General features: G+C 34.3%; 1 long non-coding RNA gene across 4 annotated transcripts in view; it reads right to left on the bottom strand.

Moving 5' to 3' along the window:
• The window catches only part of LOC117975788 (uncharacterized), a 243,211-nt gene that overhangs the window by 212,384 nt on the left and 5,556 nt on the right, over nt 1–25,271 (bottom strand). For 3 of the 4 annotated variants that reach the window (XR_008620826.3, XR_004666127.2, XR_004666125.1), the window contains exons 1-2: nt 19,817–19,968; nt 16,926–17,089 (exon numbers count right to left, since the gene is read on the bottom strand). This is a non-coding gene — a long non-coding RNA (uncharacterized LOC117975788). Of the gene's footprint in view, nt 1–16,925; nt 17,090–19,816; nt 19,969–25,271 lie in introns of those variants that run through there. The other variant, XR_008620827.1, reaches the window with a different exon arrangement.

A 25,271-nucleotide genomic window follows, 5' to 3' on the forward strand; every position in this document is an offset into this window, starting at 1 on the left:
TCTTCAAAATTGTTTTTATATACAAGTGGCAATGTATGTATATTTTGTTTTCTAATGCAGCCTTGAACATCATTGAGACAAATATCTTTATAGAATGGAGGTGTTAAAATAATTTAGAGATTTTAATGCAAATGTCTTATTTTTTCATGGACTTACAGATAACATCCCTTTTAAAAGCATACTATTAAATAAAAAATACTCGTAATTTCCAATAAAAATATCCAATGGATATTACACTTGCAAACTGTGAAACTGGCAGACACTCATACATACAATGCTAATTTGAAGAAAATGTAAAATTTCCTGAAACTGGGAAATTGCAATTGTCAAAATAAAGAAAACCAGATGCTACCTTGGTTGGAAGAAAAGTTTCAAAGTACAGGAATAGATTAATTACTATGACAGTTGTTCTACCATATCCCTCAGGTTGGAATTGGTTGAGGGGGGAAAATCTTTAGAATCTACTAAATCTATATATTTACAACCAGAAAAGTGTAATATGAAGACTCACTTAAATGCTTAACGTAAAAAAACAATGTTTTTCCTTTGAAAATGTGTTTAACATAACATGAAGACTATTTTACTCAAGACCTATCATAATGAAATATTTGATTGAAATATGTTTAAAGCTTTCCACTTGAAACATGGATCTTATTAAATATCAGTTTATCAGATCAGCTATTTGATAATGTGCATCTGAATTCATCATGCAAGAAGATGAGTTCAGGAATATACCTGTCTTTGGTGAAAAAAAAAAAATGAGACATACCTGAGGTAAGATTACATGAGAGAATGGGAGGATGGGAAGGAGCAGGAAACATGGAATTAAGCCTTCCTGAGAATCAAGGTACTAAAATACAGAGGAAAAGCCAATCATGATTTGTAATCAAGTATCCAAAATAGGTCTTTGGTGCAAACAGTGACAGTGTAATGTCAAAAAGAAATAGATGCTGAACATGGCAGTTCCAAAACTATTTCACTTAACACAGAGTTTACTCAATTTCAGCTTCTTGAGTAAGAAATTCCAGGACACACCTCACTTGCAAAATATTTTTGATTCAGTATGTATAATAATTATTTTAATTTTATATCAATTCTTAACACATAATTGAAAGCTACGATTCTAAGAACTCATTCTAACAACATTCATTGTTCATTATATTACCAAGATAATCTAACTATTGAGACTCTTTTTAAAGGCATCCATATGAGCTTGTACCCCAATAGCCAAATATATTATTATGAAGTTCCAAGTTTTTTTTTCTCCTATGTTATTATCATTTGATATAGTTTACATATTTTTCCCGCCCAAGTCTCATGTTGAATTGTAATTCCTAATATTGGAGGTGCAGCCTGGTGGGAGGTGATCAGATCATGGGGGTGGATTTTTCATGAATGGTTTAGCACCATCCTCTTGGTGCTGTCCTCACAAAAGTGAGTAAGTTCTCATAAGATCTGGTTGTTTAAAATTGTGTGGCACCTCCTTCTCTCATGTGAAATGTTTGCTCCTGCTTCACCTTCTGCCATGAGTGAAAGTTTCCTGAGGCCTCCCCAGAAGCAGATGCTGGTGCCATGCCTCCTATACAGGCTGTAGAACTGTGAGCCAATTAAACCTCTTTTTTATAAATTACCCAGTCATGGGTATTTATTTATAGTAAGGCAAGAATGGACTAATACATCACTTTATAATTAAAATATTATGTACTAAAGTTCTAACAATATCTCAAAACATAGCCAAGCTTAAAGCATATAATACATATATTTTAAGAGATATTGGCAGATTATTTGAATTCAGACACACAATTTGCATACTCTAGAAAGGATATGGCCGGGCGTGGTGGCTCACACCTGTAATCCCAGCACTTTGGAAGGCCAAGGCAGGCGGATCACCTGAGGTCAGGAGTTCGAGACCAGCCTGGCCAACATGGTGAAACCCTGTCTCTACTAAAAATATAAAAAATTAGCTGGGTGTGGTGGCATGTGCCTGTAATCCCAGCTACTCGGGAGACTGAGGCAGGAGACTCATTTGAACCTGGGAGGCAGAGGTTGCAGTGAGCCAAGATCATGTGCCATTGCACTCCAGCCTGGGCAAAAAGAGCGAAACTCCGAAAAACAAAGGGAAGGGGAGGGGAGGGGAGAGGAGGGGAAGGGAGGAGAGGGGAGGGGAGGGGAAGGGAGGAGAGGGGAGGGAAGGGAAGGGAAGGGAAGGGAAGGGAAGGGAAGGGAAGGGAAGGGAAAGGAAGAGGAAAGAGAGAAAGAGAGGGAGAGAAAAAAAGAAAGAAGAAAGAAAGAAGGAGAGAAAGAGAGAGAGAAAGAAAGGATACTCAGAAGGTTATACATTGGAATTCCTTGTAATACCAGAGGATATAGAGTTTTAAGTGATTTATTTTCAAACAATTTGTTAACATGTAAAAATCACTGAACATTATCTAATATTATTATTTTCCAAAGAAAATATTCATAGGAAGTGATTTCCACTTCCAAATATCATGGAGCAGCTTATAGTAGATCAAAAATAATAAAATAGACTTTTTTAAAAACCTGAAATAAGTTTATTTATTTTATAATATATATGTAGTAGATAATTATTTTTCTAAAGTTAATAGATTTCAAACTGGATGTTGACCCTTGCTTCATCAACAAAATAATAATAATAAGCTGTAGCTAAAAGCAATTAGGAGAAGCTGGACAATATGCAAAGACACAAGATGAAGGCATAGGAGAGCTTCTGAAACAGTCAAAACTTAGGAACAAACTTGTGGAGAAAAGGAAGCTTACCATGGCAATCCCAATTTTTTTAATATTTATTTTCTCTTTGTGGCATCTGCCATAGAGCAAGAAGACGGAAGGGCAGATGAAGGCCAGCTGCTAATAGGCAGAGAAGTTTTAGGCAATCTCAAGAGACTAACAAGTAAAAAATTGTAGTTTTGTGGTAACAAAAAAGATAGAAATTTGAAAGACCTACAATCCAAAGAAAAAGAATCAGGATTTTTACCACTCCACTCTTCAAGGAAGATACTAACTAATTAAGCTGCATTGAACAATAGTCTAAGAGGCATTCAGGAAAAAAAAATTATATATGTATATATATATATATATATATATATATATATATATATATATATATCTCAGGACTGAATACTGGCATTCTCATGATCCTGTGAGAACTCTCAACTAGGATATCTAGAAAGCTATACCCTTGGAAAGAGGAATACTAAGACTTATGAAGGCAGAAAACCATCTACAGTCAGCTCAATTCATCATTAGATTGATGTGTCCCATTCTTTTGCTCCCTGTCAGAGAAGGGAATGAATCTTCTCTGGAATGAGATAACAGATTGGTTCTTACAATCAAACAAAATGTCTATGATACAATGAAAAAAAAAAAGACAGTACAGTCTTGTTGAAGAAGGAGTCTCGAAAGAACAAGCAGACAATAGAAACAAACCCATAGGTGACACAAATATTAGAGATAACAGACACATAATTTAAGATAAATTAATCAATAGCTTCAAGAAATGAAAGATGACAGAGAAATTTACCACACAAATGAAACCTAAACAAAATCAGATAAAAAATATAAATCTAAAAATATAGTCACTTAAACTCATATGTTAAAAGATAAGCTTAACAGTAGTTTGGAAAGAGCTAAAATAGGGATTACAACACTGGAAGGTAGCTCAGTAGAAAATATTGAGACTGATGTGGAGTAAAATGAATGGAAAGTACAGAAAAGAGCATAAGACATATGTGGGTCATGATAGAAAGGTCTATCATATATGTTAACTTGAGTGCTGGAAAGAGAGCAGAGGGAGAATGTGGCAAATGCAATATCGCAGAGACTTTTACCAAGAATTTCTCAATGCTGAAGAAAAACTGCAAGCACAAATTCAGAACATCCTGTGTACCTGAAGTAGAATAAATATAAAGAAAACTATACAAAGAAAATCACAGTGAGATACTTCTGCATAAAACTAGCAAAATGTATGGACAAGGAGAAAAACCTTAAAAGTGCCCAGAGGGTGAACATACCATTTCTTTCAAAGAAGTGGAAGGGACAATAGAAACCAGGAGGTAATGCCATATTTTTAAAGTGCTTAAAGGGGAAAAAAATCCCTACTAAAGTAGAATTTTAGACTCAGATAATATGTCCTCCAAAAATGAAAGAATATAAAAACTAAGATTAATTATTAGCAGTAGACACAAAATAAAGAAAATAGTATTTCTTTGAGCAAAATGAAAAAGAACCCAGAAGCAAATAGAAAAATGCAGAGAGAAGTGAAGATCAATGGAAATGGTAAATATGCATGTATATCTGAAAATACATAATACCTACAAAGAGAAATAAAGTACTTTGTGGTTTAAAATACAGCTAGAATTGGTCGGGCACAGTAGCTCATGCCTGTAATCCCAGCACTTTGGGAGGCCGAGGCTGGTGGATCACCTGAGGTCAGGAGTTCGAGACCAGCCTGCCCAACATGGCGAAACCCCATCTCTACTAAAAATACAAAAATTAGCAGGGCGTGGTGGCTTGTGTCTGTAGTCCCAGTGACTTGGGAGGCTGAGGCAGGAGAACTGCTTGAACCCAGTAGGCGGAGGTTGCAGGGAGCTGAGATCGTGCCACTGCACTCCAGCCTGGGTGACAGAGCAAGACTCTGTCTCAAAAAAATAAATAAATAAAAATAAACAAATACAGCTAGAATTAAAATGTATGACAATATGAATACAAAAATCAAGAAATGGGTAAATAAGATAAAGTGTCTTATGGGTTTTGTATTTTCTGGAAATTATTAAGAGTGCAAATTTAAGATAGATGCTCTGGGCTTGGCCCAGCAGCATGTGCCTGTAGCTCCAGCTACTTGGGAGACTGAAGTTGGAGGATCACTTGAGACCAAAATTTGATACCAGCCTGGGCAACATAGCAAGACCCCATTTCCAAAAAAAAAATAGCTGGGCATGGTGGCTCGAAATTGTAATGCCAGCTACTCGGGAGGTTAAGGTGGGAGGATCACTTGAGCCCAAGAGTCTGAGCCCAAGAGTATGATCATGCCACTGCACTTCAGCCTGGCTGACAGAGATCCTGTCTCAAGAAAAACAAACAAACAAACAAAAACAAAAACATACACACAAAAATAAAATAGATTATCTTAAATAAGAGTATGAGTTGCAATCTCTTGGGAAATCAATAAAAATCTATGAAGTATAATTACTAAATTAGCCAAATATGAGAGTGGATTCGTGAAAAATTTAATTAGTGCGAAACAAGGAAACAACAGAAACAAAGTAAGTTAATGCAATAGAAAATTAATTGTAGTATGGTAAATATAAATTCAAATGTATCAGCAGTTACATTAAATATAAATGGACTAAATACAACATTGTAAAAACAAAGATGTGAGATTATTTTTAAAAGCTCTACTTTATGCTATTAAAACACACACACACAAACACATATGCCCTTAAATACCACAGAGCGGATGAAAGTAAAGGATGGAAAAACAACTCAAAAATATGAATCAAAATAAAACTGATGTTGCTACAATGATATCAAACAAGGTAAACATTCAGGCAACCTAATTTTATTAAAGACAAAGAGCATATTTTAATGATAAAAGGGTTAGTACCTGAGAAAAATACAGTAGTTTAAAATTTATACATCTACCTATCTAATGACATTGCTTCAAGCATATGAAACAGAAGAAATTGACAGAAATAGAAAGAAAATGAACAGATCAACAATCATAGTGGAAAATTTTAACATATTTCTCTAAGAAATGATAAATGGACAAAATATCAGTAAGGATACAGATGATTTTAGCAAGAAAATAAACACTCACGATGTAACTGACTTATTTAAAACATTGTGTTCAAAGGTGATAGGTATTCTTTCAAGTGCATGTGGAATGTATGCTAAAACAGATCATGTTTTATTCAATGTTGTTATAGGTTCAACACATTTCTGAGAATTAAAATCATAGTGCATTCTCTGATCTTATTGCTGTTGATTAGAAACTGAATTTTTTAAATAGAAAATCCACAGATGTTCGAAAATTAATCAATGCACTTCTAGAAATAGAATAAAATTTCCTAATAATATATACAGATATTAATAGGTATCTACATAAAACTCATAATTAGTATCATACATAAACACAGAAACTTTTCTCCATGAGGTTGGAACAAGACAAAGATGTCCATTAATGCCTCTTCAGTTCAATATCTAGTGAGAGTTAAGCAAGAAAATAACTGGAAGATATAAGGATTAGAAAACAAAAGAAAAAACGACATTATTGGCAGATGATGTAACTCTATATGTATAAAACTCAAAGGCTTCTACAGTAAACCAATTAATATTTATAAATAAATTTAGCAAGAGAACTGAAGGAATAGTCAATATTTAAAAATCAATTGTACTTTTAAATACCACTAACAGACAATTAGAAAATGAAATTATAAAAATATACATACAATTTGCAACAGCATCCAAAGAAAGTAAATACCAAAAGAAAAAAATCTAATAAAATATGCATAAGATCTGCACAGGTAAAATCAAAAAAAATTACTGAGAGAAATTAAAGACTATAAAAACTACAAATGAAAGGATTTACCATGTTTCTGAACAGAATACAATGCTGAAAAGATAGCATTTCTTTCAAAAATGATATATAGATTCAATCAAAATTCTAGCAGATATTTTTAAATATGGAAATCCACAAGATAATTTTAAAATCCATATGGAAATGTAAAGGGATAAGAATAACCAAGATCATCTTGAAGAAGAACAAATTCAACAGAGATATAACCCTGGAAATCAAGACTTAATAAAATATATAGTAATTAAGACAGTGTATACACAGAGAAAGGAGACAGTGTACACAAGGAGAACCTAAAGACAAATCTGCACAAATATGTAGTCTCTTGCTTTATGGCAAAAGTGAAACTGCACTGGAATATTGAAAGAATTTTCTTCTCTATAAATACTGCTGAGCAAATTGGTTATACGAAAAGAAAAAATATATAAAGGACCTTACCTTTCAGCATACACAGAAATCAATTCAGGTGCTTTGTAGACATAAAAATGAATGGTAAAAATACATTTCCAAAAAATAAGAATATATTGTTATGCTCTTGGATAAGTAAAGCTATTTTTAACAGTACACAAAATGCACTAACCATTAAGGAAGACCACATTAAAATTAAGAGATTATATTCATCCAAAGACATCATTAAGAAAGTCAAAAAAAAAGCAAACCATAGACTGGAAAGAGATGTTTGCAAGGCACATGTTTCAAAAGAACACATATCCAGAATATACCAACTACTACACTACCAGAAGAAAAAAGACAACTCAAAAAAGAAACGAGCAATGGAGTTGATCAGATATTTCACAAAAGGTAATATCCATGGCCAATAAATGTAGGTAAAGTGGTCAAATTTTATTAGTTGTCAAAGGGGTGCAAATTAAAATTACAGTGAGATATCACTATATATCCACCAAAATGGATAAAATTGAAGAGAATGACACCACCAAACCCTGGTGAGGATATAGAGCAACATCAGACGTTGCTGGTACAAGCATTAAAAAGTACAACTGCTTCAGAAAATCATTTGATCAAATCTACCACAGTTGAACAAACATACACCTTATTACACAGCATTTCCACTCCTAGGTATATTCAACAGAAATGTGTACTTGTGTGCCCAAATCACATGAAGAAGATTAACAGCAGCCAACAATTAAAGACAACCCATGTCTATCAAAAGTCGGGATTAATGAATTTTAGTATATTTATGTGATGAAATATTCTACTGCAATGAAAAGGAATGAACTGCAATTACACAACACAATATAGGTACAACAAAGCGCGTATGATACGTTACTACTTATATAAAGGTCAGCAACATAAAACTAATTGAAAGATAAAAGAATCAAGACAACAATTTCTTTTGGAGGGGGTAATGACAAAATGTGAGAAAGGGGAGGTTCTTATATGTTAATAATGTTCTATTTCTTGAACTTACTGAGTATTACACAGATATGTTCCCTTTTTAAAAGTATTTAATAATATGTACACTTTCATTTGTGCATTTTTAATGTCTTATTTCTTTTTTCCTTTTTTTTTTTTTTTTGAGACAGAGTCGCGCTCTGTCGCCCAGGCTGGAGTGCAATGGCATGATCTCGGCTCACTGCAACCTCCACCTCCTGGGTTCCAGTGATTCCTGCCTCAGCCTCCCTAGTAGCTGGGACTACAGGCACGCACCACCGTGCCCGACTAATTTTTGTTTTTCAGTAGAGACGGGATTTCACTATGTTGGCCAGGGTGGTCTTGATCTCTTGACCTCGTGATTCACCTGCCTCAGCTTCCCAAAGTGTTGGGATTACAGGTGTAAGCTACTGCGCCCAGGCTTTAATGTTTTATTTCAACAAAAAATTTACTTAACACAAAACAAACTGCAGGGCTGATGAAAATATAGTTCAGAAGAAAAGTTTTAGCTTCATCTTTTCCTCTCTTCACTGACCTGCTATACCAGTAAAGATATTGTCCCAAAATTTTAAGTTCTATATTGGCTTCATGGAGACTTTAGTCTTCAATTTTACTTATGGTAAAGAGAGGTTAAGGACATCAGTTCATACGTACCACCACAATAATAACTTCAAGTGAAAGCCACTATAAACCACAATAGAATGCTTACATGTCTTAATTTTTATATGGTTGTACTTTTTTCCCCTTAAATCTCTAAGTTATTTTATTGAGAACAGTCATGTGTCATCTAGTGACAGACATACGGTCAGAGAACTGCATCATCAGGCAATTTCATTGTTACAGGAACATCATAGTGTGTACTCACAGAAACCTGGATGGTGTAGCCTACGACTCACCTGGGCTATATGCCATAGAGTGTTGCTCCTAAGCTACAAACCTGTACAGCATGTTACTGTACTGAATACCATAGGCAACTGTAACACAGTAGTAAGTATGTGTGTATCTACACATAGGAAAGGTACAGTAAACATCTGATATTATAATCTTTTGGGACCACTGTTATATATGTGGTCCATCATTGGCTGAAATGTCTTTATGTGATGCATAACTGCAATTGTCTTTTACTGTGTCCTTGCCACATGCTTATGAAGTGAATAGAGAAAGATATTATCCGTCTCACAAGGCAAGACAGAATGAACCAAAACCACCACCAAAACCCATTTGGATTTTTGCTAAAAAGAGGGTGATTGATTGATTCTGCACTTGTTTTATGGCCTTACCAACTCACACACATAATTTCTGCTTTGACCTAATCTGCTAAACACAGACTCATCTAGTCATGCCCAGAGACTAGTTTCTAGCATCTCCTTCAGTGAAGAATTCTATGAATATTTGTTTGAAACACAAAATGCTTTGGACAGCTGTCCACATTTCTCTCCAGAGCTGTTTTTCAGGGCTCCTTCATTTCTCCTAATTACATCAAGTGGAAAGCCCGAATGACGTGCTAATCAGCATTCAACACCTTACATACTTACATCCATAGCTTTACTAGGAGAGTAACTAATTTTTTTTTCTAAAGAGAGAGGATACGACCTGCCTCCTGATGCAGAATTCTTATAGCTACATCAGCGAGAAAGAGAAGTGAACTACTTGTTCTTAAGGAACTGAAGATTGTTACATTCATACTGGACTGCCATGCAATGTGTGCAAAACTGGTAACAATTTTTCAAAAATATAGGGGTATTCTGATGATAGTAACCTCATCCTCCCCAGAACAGAAGAGCTGGGGCATTTCTGAAAGGATTAATGGGACCAATTTGCCTTATCTCAAGAGATTGATGTATTCTCTCTGATTATGCTACAGTAGACTAAGAATTGACTTCTCTAAAGGGTAGTTGGTTCTAGGAGTGATCCAAATCTATAATTCTATCTTATGAAATTCTACAGGCTTTCTTTAAAAGGCTTATAATTCCCTGACTTCAATAAGGGGAATTCTCATTTTCTAACATATCTATGAACCACATCATTAATACAATCATCTATTTCTCCCCAATTTTAGGCACCAAAATTGGGGAGGGAATAGAGCAACATGGTGCTCTATTAAATCTAAATCTAAATTAAATCACATTTCCATTAAGGAAATGAGATTCAGTTCAATGTAACGGCTGTCATGAAATCTAGGCTGGGAAGTGGAATCAAACTTACTTTTCCTAATTTTAAGTCCAATGTGTTCATCCTAGTATTTTCTAAATTGTATGATATTAACAAGAATATCAGTTGTGAGACAGGAATTACAAGTGAGATCATGCAAGCTCAGAGCTTGAGAACTTTGACCACTCAGTCTTCTTGGTTTGTTTTACTTCTATACATCCCTACCATCCATGCTGCAAAACCCCCAAGAAAATCTTAAGACTAACGTTACTGATATTCTAAGAAAAGCATAATCTTCTGCTATAATTTCAGAATTCAGTCCAAATTTCACATCTGAAGATCATGGTGAACTAACTTCTCTCATTCTCTCATCTTTGCCTATCATGGTGGTCCATCTAGTTTTGGCTCTACCAACTATTTCACTCAACTGGAGGAGATATTTACACATACACATACACACACACACACGTGCTTGCACCTTTCTGGGATATGACTTGTTGCTTAGAGGAAAATATTCAAAGATATTAGATGTGTTTAATTAGGATTCCACATGCGCCTATTATTTTAAGATGAGAAATAAAATGCTCTCTGAGAAGCCTTATCTAAAATTTGAATGGAATTTCCAAGTCATTCTGTTCTTGGTTATTGTGATAGTTCAATGTTGTGCAAATCATTACAAATTCTGTTTTGCTACTATAAAGAAGGATGAGACCTTGAAATGAATGAATAAATCTTCCAGATTTTAAGTTCTTAGACTTTCAACTTTTACTCACAAAATCTATTACTGTAAATAATAAACATGAACAATCAAACAGCACTATAGTCTTTCATCCCAGAATTTATTTCAAGCATATCATTGATAATAGAAATACCTTTATATACTCAAAATACTTTTTGAAGGAATCTCATAACCAACCTGAAGAAGGAATGAATTACTTATAAGTATCTTGCCCCTGAAATTTTAAAAATGACCTTTGAAAGATATTTCCAAGTCAACCAAGACCAACATATGAGAAATAACTAGGGGTAAATTGATTTTTGTCACCCAAATTCTTTTGCAGTTAAAATAGCTTCTCACTCACCTACATATCAGGGTTTTCCTCATGCTGTGGATCTTGAATATTGATTTTCATATAAACATTTTTTAAAAATGATGTTCTGAATTATAAGAAATGTAAACTCTTTAGGTATTTGAAATTGAAAAGAGTTGAGAAGAGTTGCTTTTAGAAAGAGCAAAGAGGACAAGTGAAAAATTTAAAAATGGAATGAATGGAATTTAAAAATGCAAATGAGTGAATCATATTTTTCAGAGAAGCCAGATGTCCACTTACTTCCATGTTACAAATCAGTCTAAAGGCTTATTTGTAAGGAAAGGTTTACACAATAAAAACAAAATGATGTATTTAGAAAAACAGTCTATTGATCCATCTGGTTTCAACGTCTATATAAGAAAGAAGGACAAAGATGGCATTTTGGTTAACGTTACCTCAATTATCAAGACTAGAGTTACTGAATCTTCCTTCAAGAAGATCATGAATAGACATTACTTTTTTTGCAAAATTTCTTTGTGTGTACTTCATAAACATTTTCTGTAAAGAAGGACCACAGCGTTTATAAAGAATTGTATTTCCAAAAAGGTTTAAGAACCTCTGCTTCTCTAGCCCAAATATCTACATTATGAGATCGCATTGTTTGCACCTTTTTTAGGATAGATACTACCAAAAGACACAAGTATGGTGTTTTTTAAGAAGTCAAACATCCTGCAAGTAAAACTTTTTTTTTTTTTTGTAATCGTTCGATTTGATGAGTTCAATCAATACCCTTTGGAAATGGGAAAAGGAGTAGAAATGACAAAATACTTAATTACAAATTATTATTATAATCATTTATCCTCATAAATGATCATATAAAAAGCCACATACACCAGGCAAAAATAAATCTTAAAATCATTATCATACTTTAAAATAGTTTTACAATAATATGGCTAAGGGCTTTGGTATTTGCATTAACAAATACTCAAATCAGTTAACTATATTTGTTCCAGTCCAGCCAAATAAATAAATACATAAATAAGCAGAAGAGAAATATTTACTGCAACTATGCAAACATCATTTCAAGTAACTGAATTACAGAATTTAACAGTATCATATTACTTGAAAATTTGTGAATGGGAGCATCATAAGAGAAAAAAGAAAGTATGCATCCCCACGGTTCTTCAAACAATTCAAAGTTGGCCAAAATGTATACTACAGATTCTATTACTTGTATTTTTTTTATTTGAATGCTCTGTTAGAAAGTTCTACTTCAAATTTCTTAATGTATTATCATTATCATTATTTCACTGTTCTATTTTTTAAAAGGTTTACATAGCAGAGAAGAAATGGAGAATTATCAATTACTGAGAAAATGTGGGTTGAAGACAGCCAACACTTATTAGTAAGGCTCCTTCACACCCACACCCATATAATCCACCAGGTACTGTTATCTCATCAAAATTAAGTATATTTTCCAGCTCATTTGACGAGATTTAGTTCAACTTTTTGCTTTATATGAATAGACTTTGTCTAAATAAAAATTTTAAATAAGGGGGTTAGATAATGATCCTTGCCTAATATGGTATTTCTAAAATGCTTCTTTGTTTGAGTTGAGATATTAGAACAGTCCTTTTTTGCCATCTGCACTTATATACAATTTATTAGAATCAAGAAAACATAATAAACTTAATAAATGACCAGTCTGGGTAGTGTTTCATTTCTAAAGCTTCAGAATAGTTATGGAAGCTAAGTAAAAGAAGAAATCCACTCTTTACTTAATTAGTAACTAGGGCAGTCATTTCATACAGGAAACAGGAGCTCAGTAAATGCTTCTCTCAAGGGGGTGATAATATATATTCATACTGTATACAAGAAACAGCGATCTTGTTGGTAAGGATACAATCTTATTTGGTCAGGAAATAAACTCGAAGCCTTATTTGAACCTATTATTTTCTGAAATCACCAAACCATGCAATATGACTTGGGCTTATAATAGGGGATCATCTAAATCCTTGCTTCCCACAATGGGTCTGCGGAGAGTAGCATAAGCATCATCTTTGAGCTTGTTTGAAATGCAAATACTCCCACCCACCTGAGGCCTATGGAATCAGTATCTTCAATATAACAAGATTGGGGGGATTTGTACAGATTAAATATCAGAAGCCCTTGTCTAGATAAGTGATTCCCCAAGTGTGATTCTAAACCAACAGCATCAGCATCATCTATGGGTCTGTAAAAAATGAAAATTAATCGGTCCTACCCCAGGCCTACTGCTTTAACAAGTTCTTCAGGTAGTTCTTAAACACATTATAGTTTGATAATCACTGACCTAGATCATTAAATTCTGATTTTGTTTCAAATATGTTCTGTGTACCAAGCTCTCCTGCTACCTGCTTCTTTTTCACACCTACTAGAAAAAGAATCCTTCTAACACATTGTATAATGGGAAAAAAATTTTGAGTATTTAACTGTTCTTGGATAGCCCTAGAATTACTCAACTATTTAAAATAATTTGAGTATAGATTTCTCTGCTTGGGCTTATTAATATTCCATTATCTTTCCTGTTATCTCAGAAAAATATCATAATAATTTACATATATTTACTTTTCATGCACATACACATGGAGATATATTATTTTTTAAATGGAGGTATTGAATGAGTGGAAAGTAGTCATGATATTAACCATACACCTACATTTAGTACTTATTGTTTTTCCCCTCCCTTCCTATGTAATGTAAAAGAGACAAGAAAGCAAGCCAATACCAAAACAAAATGATAGAAGCAGAGCTTTACGATAATGTATGTTTTTGAAGCCATGGAAAGTGTTAAAGCCAAAGACCTTCTAAAAAACATTAATTAACTTTGAGCCTTCCTGTGGCAATCTTCAGTCTACTGACAAGAGTTTGAAGTGGTCCCATCTTTATCGTCAATCTAGTTCAGCAATCACCTCCTGTATGAATCTTCTAGCCTCTCTAAGGCAAATTAGGAGCAACTCCTCCAACTTCCCATAAAAATGTTGGCACATTTTTATCATAGCGCTGGCTGTGTTGTGTTGTTGCCTTTGTTTTATACCCTCATTCACCAGATGATCAGTATTTTGAAGTTTTGAAACTATATCTTAGTGGTTTCTGAATTACTGACAGACAAGATAGACATGCCCTTTAGTCAATACTCGGTATTATTTTTGAGTGAACAAATGAGCAAATGAATGAAACCATCATAGTAAATATAATATATCCTCTTGGGGAATAAGAGCTCAAATAACAATGAAAAAAAATCAGGTATCAGCAATAATCTTGCATCACTTGTTATGTCAACAGTGTTAGAATATCGTTTGTCTTGTACCCATGTAGGCACTTTTGACAACTATAGCTGTGACACAGAATCATCCAATACTAGTATCCCAAAAGACCTGAAATATAATCAAATGGATGCTATGAATTTCTGCTAATGAGGCAATACAAAGCCCTAATTAAATGACTTGCTCAAATTTGTATTGCATGTTATTGAAAAAAAACAGAAATAACCTATTTGTTTTCCCATTGCCCAACACTGCCACTTAAAACATCGTGAAATAACTTAACTTACCAATTATGTGCCTTTCACACTTAAATAACTATGAAAATTATGATGTATTTCATCTGATGTTTTATATCTGTAAATAAAAATTTACACTGTTCCATCATTACTATCCTGCTCCATCTTACCATTTGGAACAGACTTGTTCCTTGTCTGTTTTAGGGTATCCTTGAGAAATTTCAAGGCCCCATTTCACTTTATAAAGCCCCTTCCTCCCTCAGTACCCATGAATAAATCTCCTTAGTGTTAAAGAAGTTGTGCATACATGCCAAGAAGGGAACAGACAACTTAACACTGCCTGGGAGGAGGATTTCCTTTCCATGCTTTGGTCTCAGGCAAGCTTTTATAACGTTGGATGACCTTTTGCTCCAGAATACTCAGTCTATTGTACAATGACTTTCTTTTCTTGGATATAGAACGAAGAGATCAGGCTTCAAATCTTTGAGGTGGAGCATCAGAAATTTACCATATGAAAAATCCCGAAGATCTCTGAAGCCAGAGAATCAACATCGTTAACAGTGCCATGTCTTACCCAACAATTACCTCCTTCCACATTTTAGCTTATTTTAGTTGCAGAAGGCTAGTCAAGTGTCATGTCTGAAGAAACGCAGATAAATAGGAGAACAGGAAAAAGAGAAATGTGGTCACGGTGAAGAAAATAATGAATACAAACTCGTCCTTATGCATATAATCAGTCATTAATTTGATTATACATTTATTCTTTTTGCTTCTTAGACTTTCTTAGTGATAATGTTTACATAAATCTTTTGTACAGGTGATAAAATTAGTTCAAGAAACAGTATCCCAGGGACTGAAATAAATATTTCAGGTTAAATATATTCAAAGTGTTTCTCATTGACCTAAAGGCAATGCAGTGTGTGTGTGTGTGTGTGTGTCTGTGTGTGTGCCTAAAAACCTGTGCTAGAAACTAAAAACATGATTTTGAGATATTGAAAGGCAAACTATATTATTTCTGTAAGCCTTTCTCCAGCTACACATACTGCAAAATGATTGCATAGATGTAATATCAAAGTCATAATAATTTCTTAACCATGTGGAAGGAGATATTTTTAAAATGAATATTGAAAGATGCCCTAAACTTCAGTGACAGCAAACATTGATTTATAGCAAATTCCCCAGCAAAACAAGTCTGAAACAAACAGATTAATTTTAGAACTTAATTGGTTCAAGTATCTAATTCTTTCAGATCATGGAAAATATAATTTCTAAAATAAGAGATCTAGAGTATATGACCTTATAAGTCTTTAACTCCATAAAATGTGTTAATGATTATTCAGGTTCTTACCTAAAATGAAACAATGACACTCGAATATGAGAAGAAAACAAGTATCTGTAATATTGTGAATCACATTTTCCCTGCAATCTCAGGATTTTTGGGGGGGCTGGGGATTTAAATACTGGTACTCATTTATTTTTGCTGATACAAAAATACTATTAGCCATACCTATGTTCAATTAGAAGGAAAAAAATGAAGAAGTTTAATAGTTGGCTAAAAACTCTATGTGCTAAATTCAGTTCAGGCTTAATTTGTGAACAGAAATCTTTTAATATATATTTGGTTAAGGATATATGATCTAGTCACCAATGGTGAATGGCTTGGGATATAAGGAGGAGCATAAACCAGCTGTGAATATTTAAACTAAACATAGAAAATTAAATGTATTTTCATCTATTATTTTATGATAATATTACAATCTGTTTTAACAACAGCATATGCTATTTTATTATTTTGTAAATTCTCAATCCCCTCCTCCAAAAAAATTAGATGTCAGAAGTTCTCACACAGTCAAAACCCTCCAACATGAAATTTATAATCAAGGACTCAGCCCGGAAGCACATCTAAATTCTGTTCAAATAAAATACCTCCTCCCTTAAATGTTCTCACATATCAAATCACTGTATTCATCCCTATGTATTATTCGTACCATAAAAAAACACCCATGTGCTTTAGAAAAAGGCTTTTACTCTTGCAAAATTATTGAGATGTCTATCTGAAAAATCAATGGCAGTTTTGGTGACATAATTACTCTCATTCTCAAAAGCCAGGCATTCATAAATGTGGAGCTATGTCTTTTTCTGGTGGTAAAGTTCAGGATTTACTAATTGGTACAATCAGAGAGCACTGGTTTCAAGGCTGCTGCAGCAGTATACTTACCTAAATTGAAGTGCAAGCTAAATCCATAGTGAGAAGCACTCACTTACTCATACAAACTGATAAATTATACTACCGAGTAATCAGTTTGCATAGGCAGTTGTTCATAGACGTGTCTCTGCTCCATCAATGCACTAAAAAGCCATGTAGGGTCTCATTTCTTCACCCTCCAAAGGACAAGTCACAAAACAAATCACAGAGAAGGGAGTCAGAAAATACAGAAGCCCTATCTTCAGCCCACATACCATTTATAACAGTGAAATTAGAATTATATCAGTAAAATGGAAGAGCACTGAAATAAAGACTTCTCATGTGAGAGTAAAGAAATATAGAGACATAATGAAAATAAAGGCTGAAAGCCAGTGTTAGTATTCTGACTTCAAAGTTCATGAAGTAGTCTGTAAATAGCATGCACTTTTTAACAGGCACATTCTATAGCTTTCAAAAATACTGCTATATAGAGGGTATGTTGCATTTATTTAGTTATTGCTTACAGCAGAATAGACAACTGCCATTTACTTATTTTGCTACCTATAACTAGGAGCCTATGGTAGCCCCACCCCCACTGTATGTGTATTATTAATTCTGTAAGGATACTATTGCTGTATTTACATATACACAACTTGAGGTGCAAGGAAAAAGCAAGTAATCAGGAACTTCAATTTGGTGTCTTAAGAATCGTCCTGTATTCTTATTATCCTGCGATTGTGCTCAGAGCTAGAGAATTTAAAATGAAAAAAAAAAAAAAACACCTAATACTAGCAATCACCATATTTCCTGTAATCAAGTCCATACTTCTTTTCATATTCTTTCACTGGATTGCTTTTCTCTGTTTATTGTTGTTGCTAAACAAGGTGAGAGTTTAGGCGACATTTTTCAATGATGACTTCTTTTGCAATAACAAAATTCTTAAATGTAGTCTCCATTTTCCTCCTGCTATGTGCTATCAAATTCATCTTTGTATGGGAGGCACAAACTAAAATGAGTAAATTGCCTTTAGTAGGTAGTACTCTTTTCCTGACACTAGGAAGTAAATTGTCAAAGAGTTACACAGGGTTTTAGCTGCATGATTCCCATTGACTTTAATGGGAGTTGCAAGGAAAACACCCCATGCGAAGCTTAGAAAAGTAGGGGTTAGTTTTCTTTATGGTCTCCACTGTATTTTGTACTCTCTAGCCTTGAACACTCTGTCTTCACTCACCTTCTGTTCTCCCCTTTCTTTGTAGCTTAACCCTCAAATAATATAAATCTTAGGCCTTTTCACTTAACCATCCATGTGCATAGGTACTCAACACACTCTATCCCAGCACCACTTCCAGGGTGTCACAATTAAACACCTCATTATCCAACCTGCTGACCCTCAGCCATTCACCATTGTCCAGTTTATGTGGGGAAAACATTTTTGTGGAATATTGTTACAATACTAGCTCGATAATTTTTGAAACATGTACTGGATTTCAAATAATATCAAAATTACCTAAATTATATTCTTTCTTCCTTCTTAAAAAATGCCTATTAATATTACTACTCTCATTATTGTTTAACTTTCAAGTACTTTTAGGATTTCCTGAAGGTTTGCATAGAGCACAACTAAATAAGCTTCTTGGAAATACATCAGGCATGGCCAGGCAGTTAATATAGCGACTTAAGCAGCAGTTAGCTAAAGTGCTTCATAGGACAACTAGTGAACAACATAATAGATACCATGATGTTAGCTCCGGGCAGAATGGGTACAAGATTCCATCATGTCTGGGGAATGAAGGATACCCTTGTCTGTGTAATGGAGAGAGCAATACCACAATTGGCTGATGTCACTCTTATATAATACATTGTAACACACACACACACACACACACACACACACACACACACACACACCCCTATGGGATTGTTCTAATTCTCCAGCAAGTTTTGATTGTGGAGAAAGCCAAACTAGGGTAGCTTTGAGCTAGATTTTTATGAGTGTTTGCTTCTGTATAGAATGCACAAAAGGCCCAATCTTTGTGCCTACCACTTTTTTCATTACTGTGGCATTAATTACAAAGTAAGATGCCAAGTAATTGGCAAGGGGAACACTACTTGCTTATTTATCAGATACCTTTATCCTATGCTCCTGGCTTCTTTCCTTTACTGCACTTTTATAATAGATTACCAGGATAGCAATGTAAAGAGTAAAAGGTCTTTCCTTTGCAAATTTTTAACTCAACTTACCTTGTACTCTTTGTCTTACTTCAAATCAGACCAATAAGAAAGGATTTGCACCCAGCAACATATTATTAATCAAACACCATATACAATCACATAAAGTCCAAAACAAAGCAAAGAGCACGGTCTGCCTAAAGCAAATGGTTTAATACCACCAAAAATCTTCCCAGTTCATTCTGCACCTATGGATTTATTATTCCTATGAAACACTGTGGAAGTGTGCCATAAAATACCAGACACATCAAGCAAACATCCTGAAATTCTCTCAACAGTCAGGGTACCTAAAAAAATACAAGGACATATTTTTCTCAATTTTTCATCTCATTTTCCCCAGTTATTATCGATTACTTCTATTCTATCTCTATGTTGATCATGACAAAAGATATGTTTTTCATAAAATAATACATTTGGACATAATAACGAGAACCTTGGTTCCCATCTTCCCGTTGCCGAATAGCACGTCTCGTGCTGTACAGTCGCAGTTGGCTGTCCAAGGACCCTGATGCCAAATTGCGGAGGATATTCTTGTCGCAGTGACAAATTGCTTGCTGGTGGGCTGTGCAGAGTGTTATTCTGGCAGCATCGGAGTTGTCTACGTGTCTGTCACTTGGTTAGGCTGCTTCAATGCTAGGTGATTCCACCCCACTCCCCACCCCCTTTTCTTTTTTCAACGCATTTTTCAGACTTACCTTTGCTTCTCAGTGAATGGGGACTTTAACATTCACTTGACAATGAGCTTATAAAAATGCCTCCCAAGTTCTCCGTACAGGTATCTGTAGGGTGAGAGAAGGATTTTTTCACAGTGCCATACTTGTTTTCCATACAAACCTACAGGCTGCCATTATAGCCACCCACATTCCGGTTGGCAACGCACTTATGCAGTGAGCGCCTTAATGAATCCAGACAAAACTGCACAGCATTCCTGACACACAGGAAAATCATGCATTTTCATGATATTTCAGGGTAATTTAATTCTTTAGTGTGTAAAATATTGATGGTCAATATTATTTGATAACATTTCAGCAAAGAGATTATTCTGCTTTTGATCTGACACTTATTTTTTAAGCTAAAAAGATTTCCTTTACAGGTTCCTTATATTAAGTATGTTTGTCCAGAAAGGATCTGCTAGAATAAAAAAAGCAGAAATGTAAATGAGTAGTCAACATTCTGTAAACAAATTAGCTTGTAAACATACTGTAGACAATCCCAACAGTGTCTGTTGACTACCTATGAAGGTATATAATTTAATGCCTTCAGATAATTTGTGGGTAAAGTCTAACCAGCTGACATTTTGAGATAAATAATAAATAACACTCCTATTTCATTACTGAGTTTATAATTAAGTATTAATGTAAAGGCATTTTAAAAACTATAGCTACAGGAGATACAGTATTTTAAAATTGTTTTGTGAAACTGAAAAGGATAATTGTAATGAACACAAAAGATGTAGGAGGCCTTTTTTAATTCTATGGAGTGACAGTAGATTTTCTCCATAAAACACATCCTGCAGCAGTGGTGTGTTATTTAAGATTCGAGGATGTATAAAAGAATCTAATGGATTTTTTTCACAAAAGATAATATACAATGGAATAATTCTTAAAGGAAATGAACAGGCTTTTAATCTTGTGGAAAAAAATGTTTGTTTTTGCTCCTCTCATATATAAATGTATTTGTTGGTTTTATTGTTCAAACTGTAGCCCTGAATTAAGTGGATTGTAAAGTTCTCCTAAATACTTTAGACTTGTTTTCAAGGAAATATTTGTAATTTTTATACATATATACATACATATATGTATATATACACCCCAAAGATTTCACTTACACTAATTAGAAGAAATAATAAGAAAGCCCTAAGTAGTGGAACTTGGAGAGAGTCTAAAAGATATTTTAACAGTTCCATTTGCAGGATGCATAGGTAAAGTTTTCAGCCCAACGTGATGTTTAAATTAGTTTGTTTTCATCGTAACTACTGACGGGACTTAAGTTAGCCCTCTAAACTGCATGGGTATTTCCAAACTAAACTTATTAAATTCTCTTTTCCCAACCTTTTTTTTGTGTGTGTGTTTTGTGTTTTCTCTAAAACCTGGCAGCACAAATTTTCTAGCTTTCATCACTTAAGAGCATCTAATGTGAGGCTATTGATCCTAAAATTGCTAGGGTTTTCTAAGAAGTCTCCTTGTTGGTGCTGCACTGTTGTCACTGAAGTGGTTAAAGCTTTGTTTGTTTGTTTTGTTCTGAATGGCTCTTAATGGATTAAGCTTTAGGCTTTCACCAAAGCAGTAACTGATTGTTAAAAGTAGCAAGGAATAAACTAACCACAGGGTGTGTGTGTGTGTGTGTGTGGGTGTGCACATGAGTGTTTGTGTATGTGTGCATGCGTGTGTGTGTGTGTGTGCATGCACTGGCAGAGCAAAGTAAATTATAATCGTTAAGTTCTGAAACTCAGCTAGTATAAACATATGTTAAATAAAATATTTCTTACTATATATCTTTAACATATCTATCCTCTGCAAATTGCCAGAATTATGTTAATCAATCCTGACAATGGATTAACTCTATTTAATCAAGAATAATTGAATTAAACTGTGTAATAACCCACAGCTATTGAAGTGGATAACATTAAATTTAGTTGCAAGATTTACCTATGAAATTAACATGCCATTGTGTTTTCATACTAAAACTCTTTTTCATAATTTTACCAGTAATATTCAAAATGGTGATTTCAAGTTATATAAACCTTTAAAGCTCTCACTACAACATTAAGGAATATATATGCACTTGTCTTTGTAATATTATGCTGTGGTTCTGGACTCATATAATTAGGTTTTGGCTTAAGTGTGATATTAAGTAGAAGATTAATGACTTGACGAGTAAAGAAACACCCTTATCTGCAGAAACAGATGGAAATGCATGAATTTATATGACTATTTAACACAGTGCCAGCTCCTCTATAAGAGGAGGACTTTATTCAAGGTCTCAGTACCAATCCATGGTGACTCCAAGAGCTAAATACTCAAATTAAAAAAAAAATGTTATCCCATTACACAACTCTTTTAATGGGTATGATGGACAAAACCCTAGACAGTTTTCAATCACCCCTCCTGTTGTCCAGGAATGGCATACACTGCCATTCTTGAGTATCCCTAGGCACTGGTAATGGATGGCGACTACCTCTGGCAGAGAATGGCTAACTGCTCTTGGATTTGCTGGAGAGCAGTTGCATTTCTTTTATTCCAATGGGAAAGTTACGAAAGTCAAGAAGAAATGGATTAAAATAAAAATGGCCACTGTTTCAGCTTTATATAACCTGATTTCTTAGCCAAAAACCACAAGGTGACAGTCTCTTGGTAAATTTTCGACATGGATGATCCAAAAAGATGCAGCACAGCATTTAGGCCCCTCTGAATGCCATATTTGAAATGTTGTATTTAGGGAGTACAGTTGTCCCTCAGTATCCACCAGGGATTGGTTCCAGAACCCCTGCCTTTATCAAAATCTGTGGATGCTCAAGTTTCTTATATAGAATCGCGTGGTGTTTGCATATAACCTATGGATATCCTCCTGTACACTTTAAATCATGTCTAGATTATTTATAATACCTAATGCAATGCAAATGCTATACAAATCATTGTTACACTGTATTCTTTGTATTATTATAGTTGTGTTGTTATTTCTTATTGAGTTTTTCCTAGAATATTTTCCTTCTGAGGTTGGTTGAATCCTCGGATGCTGAATCCATGGATACAGACAGCAAATTGTACATCTTGCTATAATTAAGTTACTTTAAACATGGGAATTAAAATGAATATTGTGCCATTGTGTTTTGATCCTAAAACTACTTTTCATAATTTTACCAGTAATATTCAAAATGGTGATTCCAAGTTATATAAACCTTTAAAGCTCTCACTAGAACATTAAGGAATATATATGCACTTGTCTTCATAATATTATGTTGCGGTTCTGGACTCATACAATTAGGTTTTCACTTAAGGTGATATTAAGTAGAAGATTAATGACATGGATATTGTCTTTCATACTTGCACATGTAAGTACAAATGAACAGCTTGTTTTATGTCTTAGGGTATTATCTCAATTCACTAAATTTTATAAATAAAAGAATAGCAAAAATTTCTCTTCCTCATAAATCTTGCACACAAAAGATATGAAGCCTTGGAGGAACTTTCTAATTTCCATCTCATACTTGTAAAAAATGCAATGAATTGAATTGAAAGGGAGGGTATATTAAAGGGAATGCATAAGATTCAAATGAGGGTGCATTTAGCATGTAGAGGGAATGATCGATTCCACTATATGCCTGTGCAGTCTTTGTAATTTTCAAAATTTCATTCAATGTGCTGATATTCTGATAACAGAACTAACTGCCACTATAACTTTAGAGCCTACCATTAAGAGAAGGTGATTTTTCCCCTTGCATGTAATATTCTAAAATTAAGGTGGGGAAAGTGTTATAAAACCTAGATTAATAGCTTTAGTCAATGACTAATTTGCTAACTGTGTGACTCCCAAAATGCCAAATGTAGTTAATATTTATATTAAAAAGATGATGCATTTATAAAAAACAAGGTCTCTATGTCATAATCCTTTCCTGAGGCATTGTACCAAAATAAAGAGGGCAGGGGGTGGCTACTAAGGAGAGTTCTTTCCCCCTACCTCTTTTTTTTCCTTTGTAAGATCTGGGATACCTCTAATTGACCCACTGTACTTTGTTCCTAACACCTTTTGAAAAGCAAAACAAACAAGCTGTATGTACAAACACTTAGGCCCTCTTTTTGGTTGTGCCATTTTTTTTATTGTATATTCCAGTATTCCCTCATTTCACTTTCCTATTATTGTTTTATCGTCCCTGCTCACATCATCCCCATCCTGGTTCATATTCTCTTGCACTAACATGCCTCAAGTCTCCTCTGCTCTTGTCACTCCTTTGTCAAAAAAAAAAGGAGGAGAGGCACTAAGGAAGGACATGGCCCAGGACACACCCTGATCTTTTCTGTTTACACCACCACCTGCAAAAGAGGAGCAAACTTACCACAGAGTGAAAAGCTTTGGCCTCTCCTATAGACTAGGATAAACAAGGCAGAAATAGTGTTTGTTAACCAGGCTGAACTATTATGAAGATTATACACAACATAGTAGCTCTAGAAACTCTCAGGAATGTAGGCCATACCAGGTTAACTAAATGGGAACTCACTAAATCAGGTGAAATGTATTGACCCCCATACATCCAAAGGCTCAAGTTTAAATAACTGAATAAAGACTTGAAAAAAATTATGAGTATGAAAGAGTACTTAGCACACTGGCAGTACTCCATTTAAGAACAGAAACACGTTTGCACTTTGGAGAAAAGTTCAAAACTTCCCAGAACTGATCATCAAAGAATTGATTTCAATAGTGCTTGGGCTTTAGATACCACAGTAGCAAGATGAAGCATAATTTTAAAGTATTTTCTTAAAATATGTCTCCCCAAGTTTTCATTAAATTTTTACTCAGAGTGGAAAGTCATACATGTTTGGAAGTAAAACATAAAATAATTCTATTATAGGTTAAAAACCGGGAGTGTAGTCCAAAGCTAATACACTGACTGGTCCCTCTTTACATAGTTTATCTCCTGTAGAAGACGTTGGGTAAAGATGAAACGGGTTATAAAATGTATTTGGTTTGGGGATCATAGAAATGATTTACACCTATAGATAGGCTCAAGTAGCTTGAAAAAGTAACATTTGCAATAAGACCCTTCTGTTTTTTGGATGGTGAAATACAGAGAAAGGAATTTCAGAGGAGATATTCATTTGTATGCCTATTGCCAGAAGGCTTTGCCTTTTCATTTAACTCTCAATGTTTTGAATAAAAATGCTAACTTTACTCGAAGAGGTTGTTAGGACTTGCCCCTTTATATCTATGTATGCAGAATATTTGAAGTGCTAGAAATATATTAGCATTTCCAAATGTCATTAGTAATATTGCCGCTTTGCATTTGTCAGTGTATGGATGTATATATACCACATATTGAATGATTGCAATCTATAATTATGTTTGATGAAGAATGCATTTTATTGTATTAATGTTCATGGGGGTATATTTTTATTATAAGTAGATACATGGATAGGTAGGTAGACAGGCAGATAT

This window comes from Pan paniscus, chromosome 15 (assembly GCF_029289425.2).
Source record: "Pan paniscus chromosome 15, NHGRI_mPanPan1-v2.0_pri, whole genome shotgun sequence".
In the NCBI taxonomy this organism is placed as follows: domain Eukaryota; kingdom Metazoa; phylum Chordata; class Mammalia; order Primates; family Hominidae; genus Pan; species Pan paniscus.